Source organism: Ranitomeya variabilis, chromosome 1 (assembly GCF_051348905.1).
Source record: "Ranitomeya variabilis isolate aRanVar5 chromosome 1, aRanVar5.hap1, whole genome shotgun sequence".
In the NCBI taxonomy this organism is placed as follows: domain Eukaryota; kingdom Metazoa; phylum Chordata; class Amphibia; order Anura; family Dendrobatidae; genus Ranitomeya; species Ranitomeya variabilis.
In genome coordinates, this window is record NC_135232.1 from 1104250682 (window position 1) to 1104263867 (window position 13186).

Below are 13186 nucleotides of genomic sequence, written 5' to 3' on the forward strand. Positions count from 1 at the left end.
CCCTGAATCTAGCTATACTGCCTTGTTGTCATTTGGCTTTCATTATACTGGTTATAGGGGCTCTAGGTGTCACTACTGTGAGACTGGCGCTAGCTGGATGTCACTATTCAAGTGAGCTCTGGATGTGACTGGCGACCCTTGCTCAGAGCTGAATATGGCTCTGGAGGTAAGAAAGGTTGGGGAATTCGTTTTTCCCAGGAAAACCACACAACTTGGTGAATACAAATTTTGGCCAGATCCACTTGTGGCCCCCCAGAATCCGGTTGCCACTGTGATATTGCCTCCCTCTGAAGGGTGATGTCATGCCTGGAAGCAGGAAGAGGTCCCCATACCAGGTAATACACAGCATGCATCACAATTCCGGCTCCAGGTCAGAAGGGGGAGCTCTAGACCCGACTTCAGGGGAGTTGCTCTCTCTGGTCGGGTGGAGGAGTTAGTCTTAGGCTGTTAGGAAGTTAGTCGGAGGGGAGGAGAGGACAGGAGCGGAGTCAAGGGCTCTGGGGAATTGCAGCAGCATCAGAGCTGACCCCAGAGCGGAGCGCTGACAAGAAGGACACCAGAATCCTTGGCTGTGTGGGTGCTGCCCTCCAGCTGAATCTGGAGGGCAGGGGATTGCAAGCTCCCTGGCCACACCAAACACCCAGAGACATTGCAGCAGACCAAGAGCTCGGGGCTGCTAGTGAACAGGCAGTGCCCTTGATAGGCTCATTCTGTCTGCCATACAGGACGAAGCCAACATGCAGGAGAGGGCTCCAGCTAGCTACAGGCAGCAGGGACCCGAAAATAGAGCGCAGCAGGAAGGCTCCCAACCCCACCTGGCAAGGTGGACCCACTGAATGCTTCCAGGCTAGCCGGACTCCTGCAGTCATCTGTAACTGGTACCCCAGACTGCATGCTCATCTACCAAGAAATAAAGGTAAAGAAAACTGCACTTTTCTGGGTCACTTGCTTATTCTCTTGACCCCAATGTTCACCACCACCTGATCCGCCTGTTATATCTGCCCTGGGGCCCTGCTCTACCCGTGGGGAGCTGTACCATCTTTGCTGCGTTACCATCAGCCCCAGAGGACCTGAACCGCAGTGTCGGCCATCTCTTGCCGAACACCACGGGTGGCTTCACAAATCAATCTCCTATAACGTTTCCCCTTGCATTTTTATTGCACGCCCAGGGCCACAGAGTCGGGTCACGGCCCCGTGACTTCCCCAAAGAACTGTCCGACCAGGTTCCGAGTACCCCACGGCCCTGGGGGTCGTCGCTCACTCATCTCTAGTCACATGTGTATAAGAAAGTAATGTCGTGTCTGATTTAAAGTCAATGGGGGTCAGTTGGTGTCAATGGGGTATATATCATGGTTTTGAAACGGCATCATGTGAACAGAGTCTTATACATGGTGTCAGGGGCGGACACAGACAGAAGAGGCCCCTGTGCAAAAACCATACATGGGCTCTTTGCAGTCCAATAACTCATCATAATCCTCAATTCACCCTGACTTGGAGGTGATAGTGACCCCCTTTATCTTTAGGGTCCTTGTTCAGCTGCATCGGTTGCACCCGTGACATGTCCGCCCCTGTTTCACCTGGTCCACAGTCATGTAGGATCCTATCCTGAATAGCTCGATCATATAGTTGACCCCCGATCTCTCTGGATCCTGTCTTTATGTGGTGCTCCACAAAGTTTACCTTTTCAACATGAAAAAAAATAGATAAATAAAAAGAAGCTTATGCTATAAAAAGACCCATTTAGGCCGTCTAGATTTTCAGCTCGGAGGATTGATTTTATTTATGGACTTTTCTCGGCAGGAGAACAGAAGGATTCTTGTGAACCGCTGTCCAAAACAGTCGTGACCTGAATTCATTAGCGGTTATTTATTACAATAATATATATTTTCATCCTCCTCATTTGGAGCTCCAGTGAATGAGAGCAGGATAATTACTGCATTATTGAGCGGGAACTAGCGGCGCGCCACCGTACCTTCTGTCCCCTCAGATGTATGCTAGGAATTTCTCTCCAAACAAAATGTCCTTTCAGATTACAAGAATGCATCTCTGTTTCTGGGCTACTGGTTTAATGTAAAATTATGGTTCTCAGAGAAATTTCTCATCGCATAATGCAGGCTTTCATGTATGCCAGACAGAAGCACATTTTAGTCTTGTGTATTATTTTTATTTATTTTATTTTATTTTTTCATTCAAAATGAATTCCATACTGGAGTCCTGTCTGCAAAATACGGGAAAAGATCACACAGCTATAAGTAATAAACAACTTGCCAATGCACGGACTATTCTAGATCATTGATGGGGTCAAGATGGTGGGCATTCCCACCCAAAATTGAAAAAAAACTGGAATTATAAATCCATGATGTCTTATGGATACATTATTTTGGGCTTGCAAATGCTGGCTTCTAAAGGATAACGTTTTTGAGGGTATTTTTGTTGTTTGATTTTTTGCTTAAATGTATTTGGAGCTAAAAATCAGTTTTGCAATTTGGATTCATTAAAAATTTTGCACCATTTACCTTTTACAGGTTCTTCATTTCCTGCACATTCAACTGTGATGTGGTCACAAATCAACTGAGAGGAGCTCAGAACAAGACAGATAAAAAAATTTCAAATTTTCTCATAGAACCGTCATAGTGAACTTACTGACAGATTCTCAGTTAACTCATTCCGCAGACAGTGTTTGATGGTGCAACACAGAGGCTATAAAAAAATAATGATGCAAAATTTTTTAATGAAACCGAATTACAAATATATAATTTTTAGACAAAAATACATGAATTTACATAACAAAATACATTATCCCCTATGGTTGACCACCACTTTAAGCCATTGATGACACCCATGTTGTTTATCACTCAGTTTTATACAGAAATACAACTTTTTGCTATGAAAATATTATGGTTTCAAACTGTCATATGCTAATGCATGTACTGTATCCACTGAAAACATATATAAACCAGTACTTCTGTTTATGCTCCCATTTTTAATGAGCTGAACTCAAAGATCTTCTCTTAATCCGTGTTAGTGAGCTCTTCTCCTAATCAGTGTTAGTGAGATCTCCTAATCTGTGTTAGTGAGGCCTTCTCCTAATCTGTGTTAGTGAGCGCTTCTCCTAATCTGTGTTAGTGAGCGCTTCTCCTAATCTGTGTTAGTGAGCGCTTCTCCTAATCTGTGTTGGTGAGCTCTTCTCCTAATCTGTGTTAGTGAGCTCTTCTCCTAATCTGTGTTAGTGAGCTATTCTCCTAATCTGTGTTGGTGAGCACTTCTCCTAATCTGTGTTGGTGAGCTCTTCCCCTAATCTGTGTTAGTGAGCTCTTCTCCCAATCTGTGTTAGTGAGCTCTTCTCCTAATCTGTGTTAGTGAGCTCTTCTCCTAATCTGTGTTAGTGAGCTCTTCTCCTAATCTGTGTTAGTGAGCACTACTCCTAATCTGTGTTAGTGAGGTCTTCTCCTAATCTGTGTTGGTGAGCTCTTCTCCTAATCTGTGTTAGTGAGCACTACTCCTAATCTGTGTTAGTGAGGTCTTCTCCTAATCTGTTAGCATTTCTAATAATCTGTGTTAGTAAGCACTTCTCCTAATCTGTGTTAGTAAATTCTTCTAATCTGTGATAGTGAGCTCTTCTCCTAATCTGTGTTAGTGAGCTCTTCTCCTAATCTGTGTTAGTGAGCTCTTCTCCCAATCTGTGTTAGTGAGCTCTTCTCCTAATCTGTGTTAGTTGGCTCTTCTCCTAGTCTATGTTGCTGAGCTCTTCTCCTAATCTGTGTTAGTGAGCTGTTCTCCTAATCTGTGTTAGTGAACTCTTCCCATAATCTGTGTTGGTGAGCACTTCTCCTAATCTGTGTTAGTGAGCACTTCTCCTAATCTGAGTTAGTGAGCTCTTCTAATCTGTGTTAGTGAGCACTTCTCCAAATCTGTGTTAGTGACCTCTTTTCCTAGTCTGTGTTACTGGGCTCTTCTCCTAATCTGTGTTAGTGAGCTCTTCTCCTAATCTGTTAGTGAGCATTTCTCCTAATCTGAGTTAGTTGGCTCTTCTCCTAATCTGTGTTTCTAAGCTCTTCTCCTAATCTGTGTTAGTGAGCACTTCTTCTAATCTGTTTTAGTGAGCTCTTCTCCTAATCTGTGTTTGTAAGATCTTCTCCTAATCTGTGTTAGTGAGCTTTTTTCCTAATCTGTTAGTGAGCTCTTCTTCTAATCTGTGCTAGTAAACTCTTCTCCTAATCTGTGTTAGGGTATGTGCACACGTCCGGATTTCTTGCAGAAATTTCCTGAAGAAAATCGGAAATTTTCTGCAAGAAATCCGCTTTTGTTTTTTTGCGTTTTTTTTCCGTTTTTTTTGCGTTTTTTTAGCATTCTGCAAGCGTAATTAGCTTGCAGAATGCTAAAGTTTTCCAAGCGATCTGTAGCATCGCTTGGAAAACTGACTGACAGGTTAGTCACACTTGTCAAACATAGCGTTTGACAAGTGTGACCATCTTTTTACTATAGATGCAGCCTATGCAGCATCTATAGTAAATGATAGAATGTTTAGAAATAATGAAAAAAATAAAAAAAATGGTTATACTCACCTGCAGGCGTCTGTTCCTATAGATGCCGGTGTGGTTCAGGACTGTTATGACCCCAATGGCAGAGGGTCTCAGAGGTTTCAGCGAAGTCTGCAAACACAAAAAACCAGCTCATAGGGAAGTGGTAACTAGGCTGACCGTATACCTGATCCTAGCACAACAACTAGCAGTAGCCGGGGAACGTACCTACGTTGATTCTAGACGTCTCGCGCCAGCCGGAGAACTAACTAACCCTATAAGGGAAAATAAGACCTTTCTTGCCTCCAGAGAAAAGACCCCAAAGTTAAATACAAGCCCCCAACAAATAATAACGGTGAGGTAAGAAGAAAAGACAAACGTAAGAATGAACTAGGTTTTAGCAAAGAGAGGCCCACTGACTAATAGCAGAATATAGGAAGATGACTTATACGGTCAGCAAAAAACCCTATCAAAATATCCACGCTGAATATTCAAGAACCCCCGAACCGACTAACGGTGTGGGGGGGAGAATATCAGCCCCCTAGTGCTTCCAGCAATATCAGGAATCACATTTTGTACAAGCTGGACAAAAATTAGAACAATGCAAAATAAACAAAAACAAGGAAGCAGGACTTAGCTTATCTTGCAAAGAACCAGGACCAGCAGACAGGAGCAAACAGAAATGAACTGATTACAACGATGCCAGGCACCAGACTAAGGGTACTGTCACACAGTGCTATTTTGATCGCTACGACGGTACGATTCGTGACGTTCTAGCGATATCGTTACGATATCGCAGTGTCTGACACGCAGCAGCGATCAGGGACCCTGCTGAGAATCGTACGTCGTAGCAGATTGTTTGGAACTTTCTTTCGTCGCTTGATCACCCGCTGACATCGCTGGATCGTTGTGTGTGACAGCGATCCAGCGATGTGTTCGCTTGTAACCAGGGTAAACATCAGGTAACTAAGCGCAGGGCCGCGCTTAGTAACCCGATGTTTACCCTGGTTACCAGCGTAAACGTTAAAAAAACAAACAGTACATACTTACATTCCGGTGTCTGTCCTCCGGCGTCTCAGCTTCTCTGCACTGTGTGAGCGCCTGCCGGCCGGAAAGCAAGCACAGCGGTGACGTCACCGCTCTGCTTTCCGGCTATGGTGCTTACACAGTGCAGAGAAGCTGAGACGCCGGGGACAGACACCGGAATGTAAGTATGTACTGTTTGTTTTTTTAACGTTTACGCTGGTAACCAGGGTAAACATCGGGTTACTAAGCGCGGCCCTGCGCTTAGTTACCCGATGTTTACCCTGGTTACCCGGGGACTTCGGCATCGCTCCAGCGCCGTGATTGCAAAGTGTGACCGCAGTCTACGACGCTGGAGCGATAATCATACGACGCTGCGACGTCACGGATCGTGCCGTCGTAGCGACGAAAATTGCACTGTGTGACAGTACCCTAAGAATCCAGGAAGTTTAAATAGCAACACCCCTGGCCTAACGAACCAGGTGGGTACCAAGCTGGGGAAAGACAATCCCAGTGCCATACCACTAGAGACCACAAGAGGGAGCCAAGAAGTATAGTTCACAACACAGGACCTTCTATGATGTCGCGGTCACATGACCGGTCTCGACCAATCACAAGACCGTGACGTCATCGCAGGTCCTTCACCGCTCACCAGCTATAGGAACCGAAGCGACAACATGCAGCGGTGAGGCCGGAAGACTGCGGGGGACATCGAAGGTGAGTATAGGACTATTTTTTATTTTAATTCTTTTTTTGGGGCCAATTATATGGTGCCCAGTCCGTGGTGGAGAGTCTCCTCTCCTCCACCCTGGGTACCAACCGCACATAATCTGCTTACTTCCCGCATGGTGTGCACAGCCCCGTGCGGGAAGTAAGCAGATCAATGCACTCCTAGGTGTGCGGAATCCCCGCAATTCCGCATTTTAATGAACATGTTGCTTTTTTTTCCGCGATGCGATTTTTTCGTGGAAAAAAAGGCTACATTTGCACAAAAAATGCAGAATACACTGAAAATAATGGGAGGCATATGTTAGCGTTTTTTTCGCGTTTTTATCACGAAAAAACGCGAAAAAAACGCGAAAAATACTGAACGTGTGCACATGGCGTTAGTGTGCTCTTCTCCTTATCTCTGTTAGTGAGCACTTCTTCTAATCTGTGTTACTGTGCTCTTCTTCTAATCTGTGTTACTGAGCTCTTCTCCTAATCTATGTTAGTAAACTCTTCTCCTAATCTGTTTTAGCGAGTTCTTCTCCTAATCTGTGTTAGGGAGCACTTACTTTAATCTGCGTTAGTGAGTTCTTCTAATCTGTTAGTGAGCATTTTTCCTTTGCCGAGATAATTCATCCACCTCGCAGGTATGTCATGTCCAGATGCTGAATGGACACATGATTATTGCACAGATGTCTTAGACTGGACACAATCAAAGGCCACTCTAAAATGTACAGTTTTACAGTATTGGGAGGTCCCGGTGCAACAGAAAACCAGTCCGTACCTCGTGTGACCATCATTTGCCTCATGCAGTGCAACACATCTCCTTCGTATAGAGTTGATTAGGTCATTGATTGTGGCCTATGGATGTTGGTCTGCTCTTCTTCAATGGCTGTGTGAAGTTGCTGGATATTGGCAGGATCTTGAACAAGCTGTCTTATACGCCAATCTAGAGCATACTGAACATGCTCAATGGGTGACATGTCCGATGAATATGCTGGCCTTGCAGGAACTGGAATGTTTTCATCTTCCAGCAATTGTGCACAAATCCTTGCAGCATGGGGCCGTGCATTGCATCATGATGGTCGTGGATGAATGGCACAACAATAGGCCTCAGGATCTCGTCACGGTATCTCTCTGCATTCAAAAAGCAATCAATAAAATGCACCTGTGTTCTTTGTTCACAACATACGCCTGCCTATACCATAAATCCACAGCCACCATGGGTCACTCGATTCACAATGTTGACATCAGCAAACCGCTCACCCAAATGACGCCATACATGCAGTCTGCCATCTGCCCTTTACCGTGAAAACCAGGATTTATCTGTGAAGAAAACACCTCTACAACATGACAGACAGCATAGAATCTGAGCATTTGCCCACTCAAGTAGGTTATGACAATGAACTGTGGTCAGGTGGAGACCTGATGAAGACGGCAAGCATGCAAATGAGCTTCCCTGAGAAGGTTTGTGACACTTTGTGCAGAAATCCTTTGGTCTGACGATCTTGGAGGTGAAGATGCTGGATGTTGAGGTCCTGGGCTGATGCGGTTACACAAGGTTTGCGGTTGTGAGGCCGGTTAGATGTACTGCTAAATTCTCTGAAATGGGTTTGGAGATGGCTTATGGCAGAGAAATTTATATTCAATTTGCGGAAACAGCTCTGGTGGACATTCCTGCAGTCAGCATGCCATTTGTGCGCTACATCAAAACTTGCGAAATCTGTGGCATGGTGCTGTGTGATAAAATGGCACATTTAACACTGACCTTTTATTGTGGCTGCCTAATGCACATCATATAATAATGCTGTCCAATCAGAATCTTGATATGTGAAACCTGTGAGGTGGATGGATTATCTGGGCAAAGGAGAAGTGCTCACTAAGGCCTCCTTCACAGGTCATTGTCTCCAGTATATGTGGTGACAGTTTTCACACATACTGGAGACACACACATAGAAGACCCGTAGAAGCGCATGGTGCGCAAAACGGCCGTCACCTTTTGAGCTCCACATAGGACTCTCCTGCTTCTGATGTTTTAAGCAACTTAATAAAGTGGACTTTTAATTGGGACGGTGTGTGCCACCCGTATCCTTCTTTTTCATGGACTTACACACAGGCTCATTCAAGTGAATGAGTCTGTGCACATTTCAGTGCGTTTACACGGACTATGTGTCCGTTGGCAAAACACGCTGACTTGTCTGTTTTTTTATCAGCAGCACAGGCCGCAAAACGTCCCGCACACGTGCACACTGATGACACACGACTAACATCCGTTAGTCATCAGTGGGACATGTACCGGTGCCTGGCAAGCAGCAGTATGTTCGCGCTGATCCCGGGCGCAAGTTGCTAGAGGCAGCTCTCATCATTGTTCCCTGCTTGTGCAGAGATCATCGCAAACAGAGAACAATGCTGAGAGTTGTATCCAGCCCCCACTGTCTATGTAGAGTGTTAAATGAAGAATTAAATTAAAAAAACACATTATACTCACCTTAGAATCTAATCTCCTGAAGTCATTGTCACCTGTAAAATAACTAAAATAAAAAACAACAATATAACCCACCTGTCCAAAGTCGAAAGAATCCATTGCAAGCAGGGAGCAATGCTGAGAGTTGTATTCAGCCCCCACTGTCTACATTGAGTGTAAAATGAAGAATAAAATAAAAAACACATTATACTCACCTTAGAACCTAATCCCCTGAATCCATTGTCCCCTGTAAAATAACAAAAATAAAAAAACAACATCCCTTACCTGTCAGAAGGTGAAAGAATCCATAATGTCCCACACCATAATCCATCTATGCAGAGTGAGTAGGCCCATGAACTGCACTGACCTTAGTGAGATCATCGCAGTTCACTTTCACTATGTCCAAAATGCTGCGTTTTACATGAGCAGAACAGTGGATGGGATTTATAGAAATATCATGCCCACTGTGCTTCTGTTTAATGCTGCATAAACTCACCTGCGGTGCGGGTTTACGGGCTGCAGCATGTAAATTATCTGCAGAGGAGACTCTAGCCTCCACTGTGTAGTCTCAGCTATAGCCAGTCATAAGATGTGGTATAATCCTCATTGTTCACTGAACACATGCAGATTTAACTGCCGTGCACTCAAACAAGCAACAATCGCATTCAAATCAGTTCTCACCTCTGCTAAACAGGCCTCTTTCACACCCCTCCTATCTTCTTTATCCCACAACCCCAAACAGTTGTTCAACACCTTTAACTCCTTCCTCCGCCCACCACTGCCCCCTCCGACTTCCTTAATCTCTGCTGAGGACTTTGCCATGCACTTCAAAAATAAGATAGACCAAACAAAGCAAGTCTTTGTTGTCCAACTACCACAACCTTTTTGTATGCCAGACCAATGCCCTAACCCCATAACTTCCCTCTCCAAAATCACTGTAGGACAGCTTGCTCATCTTCTCTCCAAATGACACCTCACCACTTGTGCACTTGATCCCATCCCATCCCACCTCCTCCCCAACCTCACCACTACACTAATCCCATCCCTAACCCATCTCTTCAATCTATCAGTAACTTCTGGTACCTTCCCCTCTACTTTCAAACATGCCACAATCACACCTATCCTCAAAAAGCCTTCCCTTGACCCGAGCGCTATGTTCAGCTACCGCCCCATATCTTTGCTCCCATTTGCTTCCAAACTACTTGAGCAGCACGTCCACACTGAACTTTCCTTTCACCTTGCATCTAACTCGCTCTTCGAGAACCTACAATCTGGCTTCCGCCCCCACCATTCCTCTGAAACTGCCCTGACCAAACTTACGAACGACTTACTTACAGCGAAAGCTAACAGACAATTCTCTATACTCCTCCTTCTAGACCTGTCCTCTGCCTTCAACACAGTTGACCACTGCCTCCTACTACAGATCCTCTCTTCCTTTGGTGTCAAAGACCTTGCCCTATCCTGGATCTCCTCATACCTCACTAACCGCACATTTAGCGTTTCCTACTCCTATACTACCTCTTCATCTCGCCACCTCTCTGTTGGTGTCCCTCAAGGCTCTGTCCTAGGACCTCTTCTCTTCTCAATCTATACCCTTGGCCTGGGACAACTCATAAAGTCCTATGGCTTCCAGTACCATCTATATGCCGATGACACTCAGATCTACCTCTCTGGCCCAGATGTCACCACTCTGCTCTCTAGAATCCCAGAGTGTCTATCAGCCATATCCTCCTCCTTCTCCTCTCGCTTCCTCAATCTCAATATGGACAAAACCGAACTAATTATCTTTCCTCCATCTCACACACCTGATCTATCTATCACAATAAATGAATTCACACTTTCCCCCATTCACTGCCTTGGAGTAACCCTTGACTCTGACCTGTCCTTTAAACCGCATATCCAAGCTCTCTCCATCTCCTGTCGCCTCTAGCTCAAAAATATTTCCAGAATCCGTCCTTTCCTCAACGCTCACTCTACCAAAATGCTAGTGCATGCCCTAATCATCTCTCGCCTTGACTACTGACACATCCTCATTTGTGGCCTACCCTCTAACACTCTCGCACCCCTCCAGTCCATCCTTAACTCTGCTGCCCGACTAATTAATTTCTCTCCTCGCTACACTCCTGCTTCCCCTCTTTGCAAATCCTTTCACTGGCTCCCAATTTCCCAGCGTATCCAGTTTAAACTACTTACACTGACCTAAAAAGCCATCCATAACCTTTCTCCTCCATATATTTCCAAACTAATCTCTCAATATCTTCCCTCACGTAATCTCTGGTCCTCCCAACACCTCCTTCTCTCCTCCACGCTTGTTTGCTCCTCATCCAATCGCCTCCAAGACTTCTCCCGAATATCCCCCATCATCTAGAATTCTGTACCCCAACACGTCCGGTTATCCACCACATTTGGATCCTTCAAATTGAACCTGAAAACCCATCTCTTCAAAGAAGCTTACAACCTGCAATGATCATGCAGCGCCCCAGAGTCCTGGTTGTTGCAGTGCTGATGCTCCGCCGCTAAGGGGAGTGTTGGTACGTCTGATGGCACTGAAGGAGTTCACCTGACCAGGTATCACAGACACCAATACACTTCACAGTCTGGCCTCCAGGGGGAACTAAGGGTGCTATGTATTAGGCCACTCCTCACAATCTGGTAAAACTGGGGGTTAGATAGGAAGTTAGACAGAAGCTGACTGGGTTGGAACCAGGCAACATCCTGTGGCAGAGGGTGTTGCAGGGGAAGATTCAGGGGGGTCCCTGTCAGGGGTGGGATCCTGACAGAGGCCTAGCGAACAGAAAGAACGTTACGGGACCGCGCCTGCACTTCATTGCGGCGGTACCCCAAGAAAGGACAAGAAGCGAGGTTTATTGTGAAGAGTGAGAAACGAGATCAACGCAACAAGGAGAAAACACCAGTAGGAGTCGTGCTGTAAGATCGAGGCAACATCCTACTGAGGCGCGTAGCCGGTGGTCTGAAACGCCGAGGAAGTATTGGGCTCCAAGCATTACTTCAAACCTACGGCAGGACAGTCAGTTATAGGCGGGCTGTCTCACCTAAATCACCTAAGCAGACATAGGGGGCAACAGTTGGAGAGGGGCGACTCTAGGGTCCCGGAAGACCTCCAGGCCTACCCGTCATACGGGTGCGTCCTAGCCATATCATCTGGGGGACAGAGAAGAACATCAGAATCAGTTGTGAGGGAACTTCAGAAACAGACACAACAGTTGTGAGGACTATCCCGTGGTGCTAAGCAGGGAAGGCCTACAACACACAAGCGCTAGAAGGTAGGCACAGATTTCCACCTGCAAAGGGAACTCTGGAGGTGCCATCGGACTGGCCGGTCTCAGCCAGCCCTGTTAACCGTACTTCGGATTGAGGATCCTGAAGCCTTCAGTAAAACGGTAAAGAGACTGCAACCTGGTGTCCTCGTTATTCATCGCGACCTGCACCACACCATCATCACTCTCCACTTTCACTGGACGCCCCTCAGCAGGGTCACGGACCGGGTCTAGCCACCGTGACAATCCCAGAACCGAGACAGAGAGACCCCGGTACCGGGTGCCCCTCGGCCCTGCGGCAGTGGGGGCGCTCCAACTACACGACCACCTCAACACCATCGGAGCTACCGCAACCCCAGACCTACTGTCTCCTTCCCCACAATCCTGTAGAATGTAAGCCTGCAAGGGCAGGGTCCTCTCCCCTCTGTATCAGTCTGTTATTGTTAGTTTTGTTTACTGTAAGTGATATTTGTCTTTTGATGTAACCCCGTCTCATGTACAGCACCATGGAATTAATGGTGCTATATAAATAAAAAATAATAGTAACTGTGTGATCAGATTGGATGCAGCAAAAATAAATTGCTGCTAGTTCCTGATCGTGGGGACATAGCCATAAAGTCTACCTGTCCTTTCCCACAAATAAAAGCAGAGTTTGACTGCCCTCATCCCTCATAACACGTTAAAGCTACTTTTGGTGCACAAAGTAGGATGCTATGTCTAGTAAAAGTCCAAATTCTCCTGTTTTGTAATTTGCCCTCCGGTCTTTTTAAGTAGGTACTGTAGTTCCTCTTCACCATTTTGCTAGAACTATAGGTGTAGAGAATTCATTTTAATCTCTTCTCAGCATGCATTGCTAGATAATATGTTTAACAGACATAGGAGCAGAGACTAAGCCCCATCAGCCGGCCACCACTTCCTGAAATCTGCTCAGGTGTCTCTGCCTCTAGAGACAGATTACATCTGACAGCAGGCAGTAGAAACAAGCTAGACAGAAGGGAGACACTTAAAGTGGTTATGTGGGACTATTTCATTTTTTTACAATGTGCCTAAGAACTAACAGGCAAGTAATTGTTTAATAGTTGCCTGCTGTGTCCAGCGCCAAACTCTGCCTGGCACTGATGTCATATCGACAGAGCAGCTTCTTTTTTTCATCTCTGCTCTGTTGACATGTGTGACTACTGATGTCATGCTGA